Below are 20,525 nucleotides of genomic sequence, written 5' to 3' on the forward strand. Positions count from 1 at the left end.
CCCTTGCGTAATGGGAATAGCTATTCCCAGGATTGATGCTGATTAGAACATTGAAGGATTCACTTTAACAGTGTTTATAATACATCCAAGAGTCTAAAAAGATGTAATGAAACTGATTTTGTGCAGCTGAAAATATAAAACAGTAGCACTTACATTGGCTACATCCTGATGGGAGTTTTCAAATGTACTGAAAAAAATGCAAACCATTTTGAGGCGCTAACCTGTACAGCAATTAAGATACTATATTTAGACCAGAAGTGACTCAGTCCACCTATATTTTCTACTATATCTATATTCCACTCAGATCATCATACTAAATGTGACCTCATTGCTCTCAACAGGAGTGCTGCCAGTGAAATCAAGTGACTTTGCTGTAGAAAGTAGTGGCAGGTTAACTGGCACTTAAAAGGAATATAGTCTTATTTAGAACTTAAGCATGAAGTCACATCCTTGTCATAGGTGACAGGACCACCATTGGGTCATATCCCTCCCCCTCCCCCCCCCCCCCGTGAGGAAGAGGGGGGTTGTCCTACTGAGTGCTTCATAGGCATTGCTGTGGCAAAGTGAGTTAGAATAACTAAAGTGTAGACTCTCAAAAGACCAAAATACAAGACTCTTTAGTACAAGCAACATGCAAACTTAGTATAACAAAGACTAGAGAGCTTTGTTTTTGTTTAGTGTACTGCACTTTAGTCATATGCTGTTGCAGCAACAGAGCAGTCTTCAAAGAAACATGCAATTCCTCACAAACATTAGCAGCAACTCTCATAAGAAACCTCATTTTAAACAACTAGATTCAAGTTGGTGTCCCTTAACTGGCTGTAATACTATGCTTAATGTGGCTATTGCATAGTATTTTTCAGTGGTAATTCTGAGCTTTACAGAGCATCATTATCCACAATTTAGATGGTAAAACTGAGGGCACAGGTGAAGTAACCACCTTGGATAAGTCTGACTGCAAATCCTTCCAGCTTTAACCAATAATCCACATTCATTAAAATGGCTTTAGGTGCTATATAACCATGCTGACACTATACATCTATTAGAGTACATTTTGCTCAGAGAGATCCAGCTAGCTGTTTTATAAAGGTGAGTAATATCCCATTATTCAGATATGGAAACTGTGTTTGAGTCAGGGCAAGGAGTGCACAGAACCCATGTCTTGACAGTGAGTAAACTCTAACCACCGAACAGGAGAAGTGCTACAACAAGCTTATGCTGTGTGTATTATCTTATTTCTAGAAGCCTAGATTGTGACAATAAGAAAATGTTTATTTGACTAGTCAGTGGCAAGCTTTGGGTGAGACATGTAGGCAAGCCCTATCTTTCAGCCTGTCTTTTTTGTATAAGAATGTATCCCTGATGATGATTTCAGTTGCCTCTCTATTTCTGTAGTTACAGAACTAGACCTACACATACAATTTCTTAAATTTATACTTGTGTAATGATCTGTTTTGTTTGCTGCCTTTCTTGTTATGCTGCAGTTAATGTGAATTGGACTGAACAAGCATACAGAAGCAACTGAATGAGCATAGGCTGCTTAGGAATCAAAGAATTAGCTACAGTATTTAATATGTCAAAATAAGCAAGGTTTGTGGATCTAAGTCTTCACAAATAATGAGTGGACAATTTAGTAGCTAAAGGAATTATTTTACCAATCATTCCCTTTAGCTGATCCATTGCCAGACACTATGACTGTTTATAATGAGACTGAACAATCTGGTGGTAAAATTGGATAGTCCCTAAGCAGATCTATAGTCATACTCAAGAACTTGTACTGAAGTCTTCACACCAGTATGCTTGTTCTGGGTTTTCTAGGACATCCACCCCTATTTCAGCAGGGGATTGGCTCCTCCCCTCCATGCTCTTTCACTTAGCTGTTGAGGGACATGCTTACCCATATATGCTTTTTCCATCTGTTACTATCAAATAGGTGTTCAAACAGAAATGAGTTCCAGGCTGTGAACTTCCTGCCACCCTTTTGCTGCTTCCTAGTCTGAAAAAGGGAGTGGGAGCCAGTAACTAAAAGTAGGTAGTTATCAGGGAGAGTGCCAAGATGCAGGCCTTGTTTAAATGGGGACACTCTGGAAAATTCATCCAGATTAATACAGTTTAACTAACCACAGCTGTGGAGAGCTACTGATTCAGAATTAAAGTGACCTTAATTTGGTTCTCATTAAGGCCACGTTAATTCTGAATCAGTGGCTTTCCACAGGGGTTTAATAGTTTAACTAAGCCACCTTTAATTCACACTTTCAGCTAGTTCAGATTAATTTTCCAGCCTGTCCCTGGGTAGATATGCCCTCAATGTAGAACCACTAATGGTCTCACCAGAATTATAGAAGTTAGCAAATTCCAAAGTTACATCCTGGGGGCCCTGGCTACTGCTCTGAGGATTGTCAATCAGCTCACAGACTAATTGCCACTGTTCTTTAGTTTTGAAATACTTAATGAAATTAAATGTTTTAATGAATGTTTAGCAAATGCAATAGTTATTGTGTTACTAGAGCTAGGCAACCATTTTCTGACATTTACTGTAAAATGTAGTTTCAAGTTGACAAAATATAGTTTTGGCCAAAACAAATTTCAAGCTAGAGTCAGAGGGTGATTTAATTGCTATTCTTACAACCAGTGGAGGATGAAGTGGTGGTACAATATGCCCCAAATATCCTATAATCCTGTGGCTAGAGCCTGTACTTGGGATATGGGTGACCCTGGCTTAAGTCCCAAAACTGCCTCATACAAGGATTTGAACTTAGGCCTCCAACATTGCTGGTGAGTGCTCTAATTGCTGGGCTAAAGGGTACTTGTGTGGGGTCTCTCTCTCCCCATCACTCATGTTGACACTGTTCTAATTTTGTATAAATAATGATTCATTGGAGCAGAAACACACCCAAGTTCAAATTGCTGCGTCAATACATGGGATGGGGGAGTGGCGGCCTTCTGCTTTGTGAATGACATTGCTAAAATTCCCTTTGCTTTTAGTAACTTTCTTGTTCAGTCAGCACACTAGAACAATTGCTTAGCACGACTCTGCTACAAAACAAGTCTTGCTTCATCATGCTTGATTTCTGCAAGCCTGTATGTTGAGTTTGTTCATTCTGAAGTTTAGCATGCCTGAAAACCAGATTACTAGGAGTGAATGTCTTTCTACCCTAGTATAGAGTAACAATTGTAATAATGCTTAGTCTTTCAGAGTGGTTTTCATTTTTAGAGTATTATGAATATGTATGGGGCTGTACATGTAGACTGCATGACTTTAAAGTTAGTACATAGATGGGATAATTGCTGTGTGCCATAGTGCAGGTTCGTACTTGCAGGGTGTACTATAATGTGCTCCAAGGACAGTATATTCTTTTGTTGTGTAGACTGCCTAAGTTAGCTGAATACAGTACATCACAACACCTAGGATCTTTGTTGCAAGTTTCATGACTAATTGTTAATATGTTTAGATTTAAAGTGTGGACTAAACCAATACCAACATTGAGGTGACAAATTTAAAAAAAAGTCTAAAGAATTTTGGAGAATTAACCAACGTTGTGCAAAAAGATCAAAACAAATCTCCATTAAAGAAATGGCAGACTATATTCTACTTTGGGCTTTATTCATCCCACATATTGTGCAAGTTTAGAGAAAGTGGCTTTTGCAATAGATACACCTCTACCCTGATACAATATGGTAAAGCATTTCCCCTCCTCCCCCCTCCCTCCCAGGCTTGTGCAAGCCTGGGAGGGAGGAGCAGCAGTGTGTTCAGGGGAGGAGGTGGTGACCTGGGGCAGGGGCACAGGGAGGGCTGCAGCAAATAACAGGGCAGGGGGAGGTGGCACAGAGGAACCGCTCCCTGTCCCAGCTCACCTCTGCTCCTCCTTCGCCTCCTCCCCTGAGCATGCCACCACTCCACTTCTCCCCCTTCCCTCCCAGGCTTGCAGCCCCAAACAGCTGATTCGCCAGAAGCCTTGGAGGGAGAGGAGCAGAGCAGCGGTGTGCTCGGCAGGGAGAGAGCGCGAGCAAGTGAAGGCGGAGTAGGGGGCCAGCGTAGGGAGCTGCCGGTGGGTGCTCTGCACCCACCAATTTTTCTCTGTGGGAGCTCAAGGCCCAGAGCACCCACAGAGTCAGCGCCTATGACAGCAGCATGTCTGGCTCAGACATGCTGCTCTAAGCGGTGTGTTAAGGGGGCTGGGCCAGGGGCAGAGGGTCAGTCAGGGGGCAGGAAGTAGGTGGGAGAGGTGTGGGCAGGGCCAGGCTGTTTGGGGAGGCACTGCCTTCCCTACCCAGCCCTCCATAGCAAGTTCGATATAACACAGTTCTACCTATAACACAGTAAGATTTTTTGGCTCCAGAGGACCACGTTATATCGGGGTAGAAGTGTGTTCCACAGTATGGGGCCCTGCTGATGTTTGATTCTTTCTTCCCCTACAGAAAAGCATAGAATGGCCTAAAAGCCATGGTGCTTTTCAAACAAGTGGCATTTTGCAGAGGAAATAGTCGGAGATTACAGCATTTGTCATCTCTAAGCAGATGCCCATTGTGAGCAGGACTAAAAGTGCCATGCACTGTCTTCAGTGAGAATCTGACAGACATGTTAAAACTTCACTTTTGAGTGTCCACATTCAGGGGATGTTTTAAAAAGCAGGATGAACCAGTGCACAGAAAACTGCTGCTGCTAACAAACTGGTAGGTGATAATTACACAAGTATCTACTTTTCTGAGAAACAAGTAGATTTTAAACACACCCACTTAATTTAGCATGACCCTTGTCATCCTCTACAAGCCCTTTAAAATGCCCCTGAAACTCATGAAGGCGAGTACCTTTGCTCAGACTTTGCTTTCTGCCTTTCTTTCAGTTCTTCTGCAATTTCATCGCCTTATCAGGCTCAAAGGAGAAGCCACTTGACTATGAGGCTAAATAACAAAAATTATTCACATGCGACAGTAACTGCAGGTGGACCAGTGCTAGTACAATTTCATGCATATATTTTTCATCCAGAAAGTTGCAGATATGCAGCAAAACTTTGGGTCAAAATCCATAGAAGGCTAATGGGGTTACAAAGGTGTTACTGGGAGGAGGACTTGGCCTTTTTGAACCTTTATATTATTGGTAATGAAAAAGGAAAGACCCAGAGTCCATGCTGCATTTGTAGGTCTTGATGTTATAAAGGAAAAGTCACTGTCCCCACCCCGCCAAGAGAAGCAGGTTTGATATGGTGTCAGTGAGATACAAATATGTAGTACATACAACCATTTCAGTCTGTTCTATGAGCAGGAAGAAACCAGTATTTAAGGAGGGATCTCTTTTCTGCTGATCGGTGTTTAAGCACCTTTACTGACATACTCATCATTATCTCAACACTTTCCAATCCTAGAGCTGCACTTTTAGCACAATCATTCATAAACTTTGAATAAGCAGCCCCTGTTGCAGTATGCATTAGTCTTCAGAGAAATGGAATCTTTTCCCCGCAACAAACAGGGTAACAAAGTCAGTCAATATAGATAATGAAAAGTGTTCCCACCTCTGTGCTGTCTGCCACATCTTTCCTTCCTGTGGCACAGCTTGGTTTTATTGCTGACACTTGCCTAGCAGGTGCAGCTGGAGTAGTGTGGCTGTTTGGATTAGGCCCTCTCTTCCAGGACATTTTATCCTTGATGTTCCACGGATCTTTTTGACCAGATGTATCTAATGGTAAAAATTCTCAGTGATTTTTACTCTATGTCCTCATCTCTTAACTCCCAGTCTACAGTACAGCTTCCATTGCTATCATCCTAGGAATTTCATAGATTTTCAAGGGCTGGAGGAACAATTAGATCAAATAACGTCATTTGTGTCCCCCTGTCACTTGTGTCTAACTAAAGCATATCTTCCAGAAAGGCATCCAGTTTTCATTTGCAGACTTCAAGCAATGGAGAATCCACCACCTTGCTTGGTAGTTTGTTCTAATGGTTAATCAACCTCAGCGTTAAAAATCTATGGCTTGTTTTAAGTTGCATCAGTGGCAGATTACATGTCTGACTCATGACTTCCCTACTGGCAAAAGTGGAGGGAGATTTCATAACCCTAAAGTGGATTAATATGTTGCTCAGTAACCGGTCCATGTAGATCCTGCTGATGCAGGCTCAAAGTTCCCTAGTGCACTTTAACATCATGCTGTTTCAAATAGTACTATGTTAAAGCACACTAGGGCACTTTTAGTTCACCAGCAGAGTCTACAAGGACCAATTAGCAGGCAACATATTAGTGCACTTCAGAAATCACACCCCTGAAACGTGCATTGCTGCACCAGGTAGTCTAGCCCCCAAAAGAAAAAGTCCCCAGGAAGTTGGGAATCACTCCATCTGGGTTAACTAGAAACGGACACTAATAGAATAACATTTCAAGGGAGGCCACGTCTATCACTTCTCAAAGCTGACACGGTGGGAAGAATATATTGCAACAAAAGTAGTGGCATGAACTAATAAGAGCAACCCTGGAATATTATATGCCTGTTAATGTCTTTACTTACTCCTGTTTTCCTGTCCTCTCAAATTTGCTTTAAAAAAAATTCTTTATGGCATCCTTAAGTGTATGCATTATGGTACTTTGCCACATTTTATTGTAGCAATACAGAGTGTAAAAGAGATTCTTCTTAAGCTAGATCTATGCTATAGCCACAGGTGTGACCGGCAGCTTGCACAGACATACACATGTTAGCTATACTCTAGCCAGCTTGCTAAGAATGGCAGCAAATGCAGCAGTGCAGGCTTCAGAGTAGGCTGCACAAGTATGTACTCCAGGGGATGGGCGGACTTGTGCAGCCCTCCTCAGAGCCTGCACACAACTGCATCCTCACTGCTACGTTTAGTGAGTGTTTACATTTAACTATAGTACAGCTAGCACAGCTATGTCTGCATGAGCTGCAAATCACACCCCCAGCTGCAGTGTAGATGAAGCCCCTTAAGCATCATCAGTTACCACTCTTACATTCTCTTGTAACCCTCTTCCTGAGCCAGCTTTCCTTTGTTCCACATGCAGACCTCAACAAGATCTACAGCTAAATCTGACTCCCAGATGTTCAATGAGTTTGAAACAACAGGTTCTCCCATCTGTTTGCAAAAATTATGAGCAGGCTAAACAAAACAGGCAATATAACAAATGTAAAAAACAATGCACTGAAACTGGCAAACTTTGGTCTCTTAAATTCGCCACTCTGACCTGCTTTACTGGGACTGCAGGAGCCAACTAAAAGCAGAAAATAATTCCAGGTTAAATTAGGGCAAAATAAAAATAGTAAAAGCCTCAACTATATCTGTAAATGAGTCACCCCACCCCTGGATTCCCTCCCAGGGACAGTGTCTCAGAGCTGCTCTGCTCTTTATCCTCCCTCTTCCAGGCCCTTTTAACCAAACTCCACACCCTTACTCATTCAATCACCACCCATATTGGATCTGGATTTATTCAGATAAATGAACTCAAAAGGCAAAACTTTAAGTCCCAAAAGTCTGTCCCAGGGCATGGCTCTTACCTCAAAGCCTGGGTGAGTAAAGAGTTTCTTCATAGGATCCATTTAACAGATCCTAAGGGGAGGCCTGCTTAAAACTGACTCCCTCACAGACTTCCCAGGGTCAGCTCTCTTATTAGAAACCAGCTGCTTAATGTTCCCTCCCCACACCAGGTGTTTCTGATCAGCTCATTTAGCAAGCCTGCTCCAGGCAACTCCCCCACTCCCTCTCTTCTCTCATAGTATCCTACTTTGGAGCCTTCCACAGAGCATAGGGAGTGACTCTTAGGGACTGCCTGCCATAAGGGAGTGACTCTCAATCAAAAGAAAGTCTTGTAATAGTGTATGGGAAAGATAGACAGTGGATGAATGAAGAGAAAGACAAGAACAGAAAAAAAATTGTACAGAAAAGAGGTGGCTATCGTTTGCACTTGGCTCTACTAGTACAGTCCCCAATATCAGCATGCTTACAAAGGGTTTTTCATGTCCGAAGATCTCAAAGCTGTCTGCAAACTAACACAAATCACTTCACCACTGAAATACAGCCATCTCTGGGGAATAACATGGTTACTACATAACTATGCCCAGCAGCTATCCCCATTGTAAGATACTGCATGAGGAATGTAGTTAGGCAGAATGGAATTGCTTAATTAGAAATTGGCCAGAACATGGGCGGACATCTCTAACCTGAAGAAGAGTGCATAAGATGTTTAATAACCTCAAATAGTCAGCAGCTTGGTTTTATTTTCCCTATGAAAAACTATGATTTAAGGATACATTTATAGATGGAAGAACAAGTGGCATCTTTTTAAAAGGTAAAGAACAACTGTGAAGTTTATTTTACCTTCTAACACTACAGCTATGAGCTCACCAACTTAGAAGCACTTGACAAAGGGATGGGGAAAAAACCAAGAAGATACAAATCTGTTATGCAGCTATCGGCAACATGTGACAGAGTGAAGGGGCATTGTGATTGAAGGGGGAGGAGAAAGTGTTGCTCACAAGCAGATGTTTCCTCCTCAGGTCCTTGAAGGGCATATTTTGTGATGTTCCAAACATAGATGTAACCCATGTGGTCAGCTGCACGCAGGAGGCAGTCATCATCACAGACAGCCATGTCACTGATTGTAGACCTGTCCTTGGACTAAATGAAAGAAGCAGTACTGAATACAATTACCACAGGTTCCTGGCAGCACAAACCAATTTTTGTTAGTGGTACAAGAAGCTCTTCATTCATAATCTAGCTACTTAAATGCGATACTGTCAAGCTGCATAAGAGGAGGGCAGCAAATGCTCCCCAGGATATACAATGAAAACAGGTGGCAGGCTAACCAGCAATGAGACACAGAAAGGAGGGGCTTGAGTCAGACAGATGTATTTACAGACAAAAGGAGGAGCTTGCGTATTTGTTTCTGTGTCTAAGGGTAGGTCTGCACTACAAGTGCAGATGTGACTGTAGCATGGGTAGGCCTGGGCGGTGCATGAACTACTGGCTGGGGGAGGCCGAAGCAGGGCTCTGGGGGTGGAGTGTGGGTGGGGCCATGCCTGGCTGTTTGGGGAGGCTCAGCCTCTCTATTCACCGCCCATGTGAGTAGGCATACCCATGCTAGCTTTAATCAAGCTAGCACCAGTAACCATAATAGCCTAGATTTCATGGCAGGGGCTTCAGCTGTAGTTGCTAGCCCACATACAAGCCTGCCAGTTAACCTGGGTACATACTCAAGTTGCTAACCATCCTGAAGTCCTGGCCATCACATCTTCACTACTATTTTTAATCCATGCTAGCTAGATTAAAGCTAGCACAGGTTTGCTTATCTGTGTTACATTTACACCTTCACTTGCAGTGTAGACATACACTAAGGGGGTCCTGGAAGCTTTTTACAAATGATGCACTAAGATACAGAATTAAGGGTAAGACCCAGCATCTTTGTGGCAGAGTGTTACCAAAGTTTAGTACTTGTAGAGCATTTTAGTCTTCAAAATGTTTTACACACTACTAACCCTCATATTACCCTGTCAGGTAGTATTATCCCCATTTCACAGCACTTACAGCTAAGATAGAGAGACTTGCCCAAGGCCAAGAGGAAGTTTGTGTCATAACAATTATTGTAATTTAGCAGTTATTGGTGCTCAGACCAAACCACAATTCTTGAGTGCCTTAGTCTAGCATGCATAGGTCCTATGTAAAACCTACGCTAGAGTCTACCATGGCTGTTTCTGTTCTGGGTATTTCAAACGCCTGATCAAGAGCACAGTGGGACTACCATTGCAGTTAGCACCAGGTGATTATAATTACAAGTTTACCACAAACCTGGCCTTGTACACCTAGGTGGGCTGTGACATCTGTATTTAAGAGTAAGGGAAAACTCCCTAACAAACTAAATCCCTTGATATGCTTTAGATCAGGGGTAGTCAATAGGTGGACCGTGGGCCAAATCCGAACTGCCAGACACCTTTGAACAGACCCCAAAATCTTTTTATTTACTTATTATCGTCATCGGGTTTTTTAATTATTTTCTCCAGTCTGGACCTTGATTATACCTTGACCAAGAAATTTGGACCTTGACAAAAAATAATTGACTACCCCTGATTTAGATTCTTCCAGAAAGCCCTTTTCTCCTCCAGGCACGTAATCGTGTGCTGTAAAACTATTTAGCTGTACTACTATTTCAAACAGTATATAATATACAATATGACTTAACACTATTGGGGTTTTAAGTATATCAGCCATGTAAGCTGATTGTTTGCTTTAAATTTAAAAATAGAGTAGGACTTTCCTCTAGTTCTCGGGGGGTTTAAAAAACAAAAAAGTATGAATATGACTTAGAATGAGCCCCTACTGCAGTTTGACAAATGGGCAGAATTCAGGTGAGAGAAGCATAAATCAATTAAATACTTCGCAATTCTATAGTGTGTTTTCATCCAAGGATCTCCTGGTTTATAAACATTAATCTAATTTGCTTCATGACATGTACTGGGTAGATAGGTAAGGGGGACTTAAAGAGATCAATTCACCCACCAATGAAATATTCTAGCACTATAGTAGAATAACTGCTTAACAGCAAAATATCAGGATGACAGGAAGTAGCCAGGGAAATCAAACTCACAAATGCAGATTAAATACAATTCTGTATTTGCCCTTTGTGACAGAGCTTCTGAAATAAAGGAGCTTGAATGATGGTTACCATGACTAACCATGATAATCTAAGTAAATATTTTCTCAGTTAAACTCCATCTTAAACTCCTATAGTCTACAAATACCAATTTGATTTATCCTTTAAAAATATGGGTTAAAAATTATTGATCCTTCTTTTGTCCAACATAAACATTCCTTTCAATCAAAAACAATTATCAAAAGCATCCATTACCTATTACTGTATTTTCACAGGAATTAATCAACACTTACTCCAATGAAATAAGCAAATAGTTTCCCTCCCCCAAATATATTCCAAAATGTACTGTAACCTGGAAAATCAGAGGACCAAAAACATGTCAATCTGTTACATTTAAAAAAAGAAAAGCACCTTGTGCAATTAAACAAAAAACAATGGATGACAAAAAGTTGTAAAAACACCCGTTTCTCTCACAAATTCATATCCCTAGGGCAAGGTGGGATTTCACCTCTGTCCTCAATGGATAAACTGTGACAGCAAACAAGCCACTTACCTAAAACAAAAAAATACTGATTTCTTTACAGCATAGAGCCCCATGTTAGAGATGGAAAGGGGTACCATGGACACCCACATGTCCAGTGCATATATATATATATACACAACTTAACTCCTCCCTTCCCCATCCCTGTACCTGTCCTTTACCTTATTCCAACACCCATCATAGTGTTACAGGTTACTTGGAGCTCCTTGAATTAGCACGCTAATGGTTTAATCCCAAAGTTGATTGAAGTCAATGGAAAACTCCTACTGATTTCAAGGGGCTTTGGGTCAGGCCTTACGACTCTATATTCAGGTATATAACTTTCAGCTTTAATGGAAACTCCTGTGTTGCAATTATATGGACAAAGATGAACACCCAAAGTCATCTTTCTATGCACCATCATGGCACTTTCTCTTCCAAGATGTACCCCACTATCCTTTGAGCCAGCTGCCACTGAATATCTTATGAAACCCTGTAACAGCTGGGGAAAAGTCATCTAGGGATGGTCTTTGAACTAAAGGCACTGTACTACAAACAACGGATCCAAAATTCAAAGACAGTTTGAGTAATCTGACACAAGTATAAGTGTTTACATCTTGACTGAGCACCAGGTGGCTACTGACAGGATGTTGCCTCCCCTTCATTTCCTAACTTAATAATTATTTAAAGGTAGAACAAATTCCCTTCTAAATTACACACTATACCAGAGTCTCATGATTTTCCCATGGAACAAGCTCAAACATTCCCAAATCCTTTCAATATCCATTTCCCCTCGTTCCTTGGAGGGAGGAGTTGAGTGAGGATAAACAACTAACTACAGAAACTACACCAGAATCTCTGAACCTATCAAAGACTTTAAACTTTTTCAAGCAGCAAAACACTAGAAATGGCAAGGGATTCAGGAACAATTTCTTCACTATGCTAGTGGTTCTCAAAATGTACTTCATGGACTACCAGTGGCCTGCAGAGATGTCCCTGTGGTCCACAGAATGACACATTTTGGGAAAGGAGGAGCTGGGAATTGAGGGCTTGCAAGGAGAGGTGGTTCTCTAACAGGCTCTCTCTTCTATTAAACTGTCTGCAGAGTGAAGAAGTTGGTGATCCACTGCTCTTAGATTTATTAATCTAAATACTCTGAGTTGTGGAGTTTTCTGTACCTGCAGATGGTCTGACTGTAATGTGTTCAGATAAGATCCCAGAGCCTGGCTGCTTTTAGTTTTTACCTCTCCTCTAGTCTCCCACCCCTGAATTCCATTCTGAGATGAGCCAGCAGCGTGCACGAGCATATCTAGAAAAGGTCACCCCTTCTTCATGTACCACAGTGTCCTAAAGGGTGCGTGACTCTCCTATACCCAGTGCCCACCTTCTTCTGTGACAGGTTCTGTTGAAATCTGTGTTGCCAATCTGGACTAAACGCTGCCACTGGAGAATTCTGTGTTCAGTATCAGGTTGAGACTGGGTTTTGATTCCATTTCAGACGGTATTTCCCTAAAATACAGTATTTTATTCCATTCTCAGCTGCTTTTTTATTTCAACTTTACCTCTGGGTCCACTTGACACTAAAGAAGCTGCTGTTGTCTTCCTTTCTGACCTTGACTGGAGAAACGTGACTTTGTTGATGATTAAATCCTCTGGGGGAAAAGAATGGAAATAGCACCTGAAATAGACTGGAGTCTAGCAGAGAGGTACATAAGCAATCATGTGACACCTATAGTTGTTGTAGCAAATATTGTTACACTGTGATGTTGTGTCCTTAAACTGAACCTGGGCACTGTGAAGTCAATTTAACAGTCTGAACTGGCCTGAGTGGATCCTGATGGTGTGCACCACAAGTTCTCTAGTGTGGGCTAATGTAGTCCCATTTCAAACCGTACTGTATTAACCCACCACTAGTGAACTTTCAGTGCATGTCAGCAGGATCTACACATGTCCGTTAATGCGCAACGTGCTGGTGGGCACTAGAATTTACACCACTCTGCTGCAGACTAATGCACTCTTTAGACAAGCCCTAAGTCTCTAAAAACTAAAAAAATATCTAAAATGAGTAACTGTCCTGTCAGTTGGGTGAGTAGCCGGATATATTTTGGTATGAGAAATGTTTAACATAACACTTCACATCTTTGCAACATATGGAAATGCAACATTCTAATTTAGGGTCTGGTTCTAAAAGGGCTACAGGATTGGGCCCTCAGAGTGTAAACTCTTTAGGATAGGGCCTTTAACTTTTAGTTGTCTAAAGTACTATATAGAGTTTTAGTGCTATAGAAATAATCTCAAAATGCTTTTACAAACATTGCATGAATTAAGAAGAGGTAGGTATTATCAGTCCCTTTTTCAGATGGGAGGAAACTAAGGTAAAGTGACTTACCCAAGGTCACATGGTTAAATCAGTGGCATAGCCAAGAACAGACTCCAGAACTCCTAATTTGCAATCCAGGACCTCAGCTACCAGGCCATGCTCTCTCTCAGTAGACCACTTTTTAGGTAGGAAAAATCACCAATCAAATCGAACCAAACCAAACCACACCACACACACACCCCTCATGAAAAATACCCAGAATAGGACTTTGGTTCCTTTGGAGCAGAGAGGCAATGAACAATACCTAGAAGGCACTGTGGTAACGGCTACAGTCAAGCAAATAGTTTTGGTGAGACTATGAGGAGATGTGGCATTTGTTTTAAGGTATTGCTTTCTGAAACTGAAAGACTTTTCATTCTTTGACTTATTCTCTCCACACATTATAAATTCTCCAGGATTTTGTTATCAAAGCAATTAAACTGCAATAAAATCTACTGCTACCAACCTGTCCCATCCTCCATGACTGCCCTGCTTACAGCACTGAAACGACTACAAACATGTCCTGAGATGAGATTCCATATGAGAATTTCACCATCATAACTGGAAGAGGCCACGAGATTCGGAGGGCAGAAGGACATACATAATACATCATCTTTGTGACCATTTTCCTGGATCATTTGGGTGACAAAAACATTTTTTTTTACAGTTGCTAAAACTTCACCCCAAAATTAGATATATTACAAGTCTTCCTAAGGAAAAAATCAAAACAAAAAACAAAACCCATGTGCCAAGAGAAAATACGGGATAATAAAACCAACATTCTGAATGAAATATCAATGAGAATTCAAGTACACTCTGTTTTCTGGAAGTGATACGGAAGTCATTTCTTACCACACTGTCAATCCAATCCATTTGTGGGCATGGCCCTTCAGATGCTTCACTATGAAGATCCTAGGATTAAAAAAACACACTTAAATAATGTATTTTTCTCTGGGGAGCCATCAAGTGTTGTTCAAGGAAGATTGAAGAAGAAGCTGTTGTCCTAAGGAAGCATATAAGGGTTCTGGAACTAGGGGTGCTGGGGGCATGGCAGCACCCCTGGCTTGAAGTGGTTTCCATCATACACAGGGTTTACAGTCTTGTTCAATGGTTTTCAGCACCCCCACTATAAAAATTGTCCCAACACCACTAGAAGCACACCCTAATGTACAAGAACAAACTAACAATAACAAAGCCAAATGATAAGCACTTAGTGTATCTTCCTGCCTGTAGGAAGTATACAGCGATACAATAGGAATGAGAAGACAGTGTGGTCTAGTGGACAGGGCATTAGACAGAGTCAGGAGACCTGGGTTCTGTGCCTGGCTCAGCCACTGTGTGACACTGAGCAAGTCACCCTCTATTACTATTGTTTGTACACAGAGCTCAGTGGAGCCGCAACCTCAGTTCGGGCCTCGGGGTGCTACTGTAGTAGAAATAATAAACAGCTTATAACTTAAAGCAGAGCTATACTCTGAAAAGAGACTCAAAATGGCATCATAGGGTTCTAAATTTCTCACATAATGATTCCAACTCAGATTAGTTCAATTTAAAAGATGAGCCACTCTTTACTTATAGGGAAAATACTGATCTTCCTGTCCCAACCAACAGATATGATGTACCTTTTCCAAAATAAAAACGTTATTTAGCACACGTTAAAGGAAGAAATAAAACAGTGTTTGACTTGAGGAAGCTCTGGATGGTTGCTAGTCCACAGGTTCTAAACCACTTTCTTTTTTTATAGCTTCTGAAACTTTTTTTGCATTGTAACATTGGTTGTCAATGTTTTCTATACCATGATCCTATCATCTAGGCCAACCTTAAGCTTATTTAAAAATAAGTCTCCTTTTAAATGAAGTGGAGATTAGAACAAAGTGTAACACTGGTTTCCCTTTTTTATTTCAGATAGCCTTAGTCTACTGTTATGAATCTTGGTACAAAAAGCATTAGTTGTACTTACAAAAGGTTTCTGGGTCAAATTCAACTCATTACTTACATAAACGTCATGCAAGCAATGGTGCTATTCTGGATGCTGACATGCATTAGGCGCATTGTGAGGTACAAGGCTGAAGGGCACAGGCTCCAGCTGCTTGAGAAGTTCAGGCAGCTAGTAAAACTGCTTTTAGCATGCTCTAGTGTGTGATTTTAATTACACATTTGAAACAACTGGTTAATGAGTATGTGCAGAGTCAAATTTCAGCAGCCAGTGAGGATCCTTCTTGAAAAATGGCTATGGAAAACCTCCAACAGAACAAAACAACTTATTTCCATAAGGAGCGTGAAATAATTGATTCTCCCAGCATCCCATCCCCTCTGTACCTGTTGCTGTAAATATCAGCATATGTGCAAGAGGTGACTTCATCATTTGAAATGCCTGCTGAAAAGGAGAGCAAATGAGAGTATGTTCTTTGTATTTTTCTACACAAAAGTTGGAACCAGTGGAGAGGCTGTTGGTTATTCCACTACCTTGCTTAAGGGTGTGGATATATCGAATGGCGCTACAATCCCATTTTTTCAGGCTTCCATCTCTGCCACCAGTGATCAATCTAGAGACAAAAGATTTCACTGTAACTGTTAAGTACTTCTAAAAATAGGGGATAATGCTTTGTATTAAGGGTCTCTTAAGTCTACACTGCAATCAGAGATGTGACTGCAGCACGTGTAGACATATCTGAGCTGGCTTTGATCTAGATTGCTTGAAGAAGAATAGTAGTGAAGCCACAGCAGCACAGGCTGTCGAACCTCACCAGACACTGAGTACGCCCTCAAGCAGAAAGCCCATTACTCCCGAGGGAATTCTGCACCACCCCCCCCCCCCAAAAAAATTCTGTGCACAATATTTTAAAATTCTGCAAAATTCACTAGGACACAACTACAGCAGTGAGGCTGCACCCGAACTTGACACAGCGCAAGGCCCAGGCCTTCCCCAGAAACCAGGTGTGGGCAGACAGGCTCAGCCCAGCAGGATCCAAGTGTGGAGGGGCTTAGTTTGCAGGGGGGGGGGAAGGTTCCGCATGGGGAAATCTAGGTGCGGGCAGCTCAGTGGGGAGTCCAGGTGCAGGGGCAAGGGGACTCTGCAGGGGGGTCCAGGCGAAGGTGGTTGGAGCTCAGCGGGGTTAGAGCTGTTTGGGTATGGGGGGATGGAGCTTGGTGTGGGGGGGTCTAGGTATGGGGGTCTGGGTACAAAGGGGGAGTGAGGCTCAGGAGTGTGTGTGTCTAGGTATGGGGGTGCAGATGCACAGGGGTTCAGCAGATGGGGTCGCAGATCCCAACTCAGTGAATCCTCCCACCACGGCTGAGGAGCAATGGGGGCAGGAAGTGGGGGCGGGGATGTGGAGCTTCCTGCAGCCGGGGGAGTTTTCTGGGGTGGGTCTGACTGTCCCGGCCCTGGCCGCTTTTTGAGGGAAAAGTGCATGTCCTGTCCTCCCCAGCCCATCCAGGACTAGCAGCTGAACTCAGTGCAGGGTAGGAGCCACCAGCTGGGGTGTCTCCAGACCCAGCCCTCTCTGCCCCCAGTGGTGATTTACCTCTCCGCTGGCTGCTCCAGGCACCTGAAACAACGCACCCACGTTGCTGGGGAGGGGTGCATGACTGTTCTTGCATCTTCCCTTTGCTTTCCCATCGGAAAGTCATTTTTCTGTGGGGAAGCAAAGCAATCTGCAGGGGATATGAATTCTGCACGTTCGCAGTGGTGCAGAATTCCCCCAGGAGTAGCCCAGGCTGCTACTCAGGGATGTCTACATGTGCTGCAGTCATACCTCTGATTGCAGTGTACACATACCCTAAGCACGCTATGGGTATATCTACACTACAGCTGAGAGTGAGCCTCCCAGTGCAGGTGGACAGACAGACTACCACTAGTATGGCTCAAGTTAGCATGTTAAAGATAGCAGTGTGGACATTGTGGTTTGTGCTGGAGGTTGGGCTCTCATGCCCACCTGACCTCATAGACTTGAGAGCTCCCAGCTGCAGACATAACCCTATCTCAGCAGTATAAATACCTCCATGACAGCACATTTGACAAAGAAAATCGCAAACATTATATAACCAAATACATTCCTCAAGCCATTTCCTCTCTGATATTTAGGGCCTATCAGATATCACTGCTGAAACAGACAAGATCACGATATATATTGCTCAAATTCATTTGACCTTTCTTGGCAAGCATTTAGAAAATCTGGAGTTTGTTCTTAGAGATCTTATCAACTCGGTTTCTGTCTGCGATCTGTTTGATCAACTGAATTACCCTTGATCTAAATCTTAAACTGAAGTCAGTAGGGTTTCAGATAAGGGACCTCTGCATCCCCATGTGTCACTTGGCAATGAAGCCTGCCCTTAATTACCAGAAAACATGGTGTGTAAAGAAAGTCATTTCAAACTTACATCCAGACACAACAAAGAAAGAGCCAACCCATTCTGTGAGAGTGTCACTTATCCTTTCAAATGTCTGAAAAAAAATACTTCCAGAAAAAGGAAATAGGTTGGTAGGTACATTATTAAAATTACCCACATTAAATGGAAAAATAAAAGAGAGAGAAACATGCTCCAGAAGCCAGTCTGTAGTTCCTTAATGGAGAATGAGGCGAAGTTAAATTAGACAAAGAAAAGGGTACTGAAATTTAAACCATAGCAACTCCAACTTCCAAATGCATAACTTGCAACTAAGCTAAAGAAACAGCCCCAATTGCTCAAGACAACAGAATCTTCATTTGTTTTCACCCAGACTTTCATACATAACTATCAATCTGAATGATGCAACTCTGACAGAGAGCAATGGAGTTACACCAATATGCAAGAGAACCAGCACAAGTATAAAGAGGGTTCCCCCTCCTCATCCCATGTTTAAGAGCAACTTTTGCAACTTATTCTCATTTACAAGTTTTGAAGCACTTCTGCTAAGTTTGTAACTAAAAGTTAAGTTTGTTGAACTGCCTGTTGAGATGAATGGAAGTTAAACACCACAGAATTACACTATGCTGTGCCGTGACTTTTAAATGGTGGCAAACAGAACAATTTGACTTACAGAAAAAGAGGGCCAAAACTAGTGAAAGAGCATGTGCCCTGTGGACTGCCAAAGTACCAGTAGACTGTGAGACTAATTATTTGGGGCTAAATTCCTCTTTCAGTTCTGGGTCTGGAACGCCACTGAAGACAAATAGTAACTGAGGGCAAGCGTAACTTATGGCAAAGTTTGGTCCATTGCAGGTAGGAGAAGGGATAACTCTGGAATGATGAAACAGGAAGACAGGAAAGACAACAAAGTCCATCATTTATGTTATGTTACGGTAGTACTGTATCAACAGAGTGCTTCCCAAAAGTGGACAGATTTCTATATACCTCTTGCCACTGGTGTCTAGGGCCATGCAGGTCACAGTAGCATGTCCATGAGCTTCATAGACTTCAGTAACCAGTTGTCCATTTTGAAGATCCCACACTTTTGTAGCCTGAAAGAAACAGAAATAAACAGCAATGGCTGATCTACCGCTGGAGACATCCTGGCATTTCTTATTGTACTCGCTCTTTTAAAAAAATATGTAAATACAGAATAGAAAAAAGTAGACTCAAAAGAGTTACAGTGACAAATTAGGATTGACATATCTGAACCATAAAGGGGCTAAGTGGTCTTTCATTCACTGGGGCAGCAGCAACTGGGGGTGCTGTGAAGGCAGCAAGCTCAAACCTTGCTTGGGGGAAGCCTAGCATTATACATAAAGCATTATTTCCCTTATGAACAGTCTCAGCAAAAAAGTTAAGCACTGAACAGACATAGATCCTCTCACACTCAGTGATGATCCCCCTAGAACAGGATTAGGGCAAAGGGGTTGGGCAACATGGACAAGCATGAAATGTGAGTGTCCACCCTTCCTTCCTCTGTTCTCTAGGTGCTCAGCAAAACTTCCATTGCACACACTGACTTCTGAGTTTGGATCAGGTCATGGATACACAGAGAGAGCCAAATTAACAAAAATAAAATAAAATAAAATTTCAAATAAATGAATATCCCCATGTTTCTCAACAGGAATTTAATGATAATCACATTAGTTATAAAAAGTACTCCATATTGACTGAGCCTTTGGCAGGAGGAAGTTTAATACCAACACATGTTCATTAAGATTCCACAGTACTTATTAAACTCAATGAATGTTTTGCCTACTAAAGGATTCCACAATTGCGTCCAAGTGACTAAATTATTAATAATTCTTTGCTTTTAGCTAAGTAAAAGTTAGCTGCTGTTGACGGATATTACAATTCTCATACTATTCAAAGATGGAAAATATATGATTAAAAATACCGTTGTAAATGTGATGCTTTAGTAGAATTTCATTTTGAAAGCTAAGTTCTCAAATTAAGCTCCAAAAGATTAACTGATTCTGCCTGCCGTGCTTTCATCCTAGCCTTCATGGTGCGTCAATGATACTTACAGATCCTTCCGAGCAACTAACCACCTGCCAGAATGACTTCTTATTACTGGCAGCAGAGGACTGGTTCATTATGGGACACAGAAGAATTATTTAGCCGGTCTTCCCTGAAAAAAGGAAATAAAATAGAGAAAGATGAATCAGAGTGTGCTGACATGCTTGCCAAGTGCTTACAAGGGATTTGCAAATGATGTGACAACACCTGCTAAATCTTACATCCCCAAATACAAAGTCAAGGGCTGTATACTTTATAAGTCAGTAAAAGGATTTGGCCCTCAAGAGGCAAAGCACTGGTAGGCAGAGGAGAGCCTTACTATACCTATTTATGTGTCCTGGTGGCATAACTGATTTTGCCAGTTTGTAAGTGTTTAGATTAACTGATTTTAATGTCAGAAGGGATGATCATCTAGATTCTACCTCCTATGCAACAGAGCATAGAATTCACCCAGTAATTTCTGCATCAAGTAAATAATGGCTGTTTGGGCTACAACATATTCTTTACAAAGAGATCTAGTCTTTTTTTTAAAAAAGATTTCAAGTAACAGAAAATCCACCATTCACTAGGTGAGTTCTTCCAATGGTTAATTGTCCTCACTGTTAAAAACATATTTCTATTCTGAATTTGTCTACTTTCATCTTATA

At 41.8% G+C, this 20,525-nt stretch overlaps 1 long non-coding RNA gene across 2 annotated transcripts in view; it reads right to left on the reverse strand.

The window, feature by feature from the left end:
- LOC311519381 overlaps positions 1 to 7,594 on the reverse strand; it is a 45,773-nt gene extending 38,179 nt beyond the window's left edge. Inside the window, exons 1-2 of one of the 2 annotated variants that reach the window (XR_014711259.1) lie at positions 7,497 to 7,573; positions 5,511 to 5,674 (exon numbers count right to left, since the gene is read on the reverse strand). This is a non-coding gene — a long non-coding RNA (uncharacterized lncRNA). Of the gene's footprint in view, positions 1 to 5,510; positions 5,675 to 7,496 lie in introns of both variants that reach the window. The other variant, XR_014711258.1, reaches the window with a different exon arrangement.
- Between the last annotated feature and the right edge of the window lie 12,931 nt (positions 7,595 to 20,525).

Source organism: Lepidochelys olivacea, assembly GCF_965140295.1.
Source record: "Lepidochelys olivacea isolate rLepOli2 genome assembly, chromosome: 4".
NCBI lineage: Eukaryota > Metazoa > Chordata > Testudines > Cheloniidae > Lepidochelys > Lepidochelys olivacea.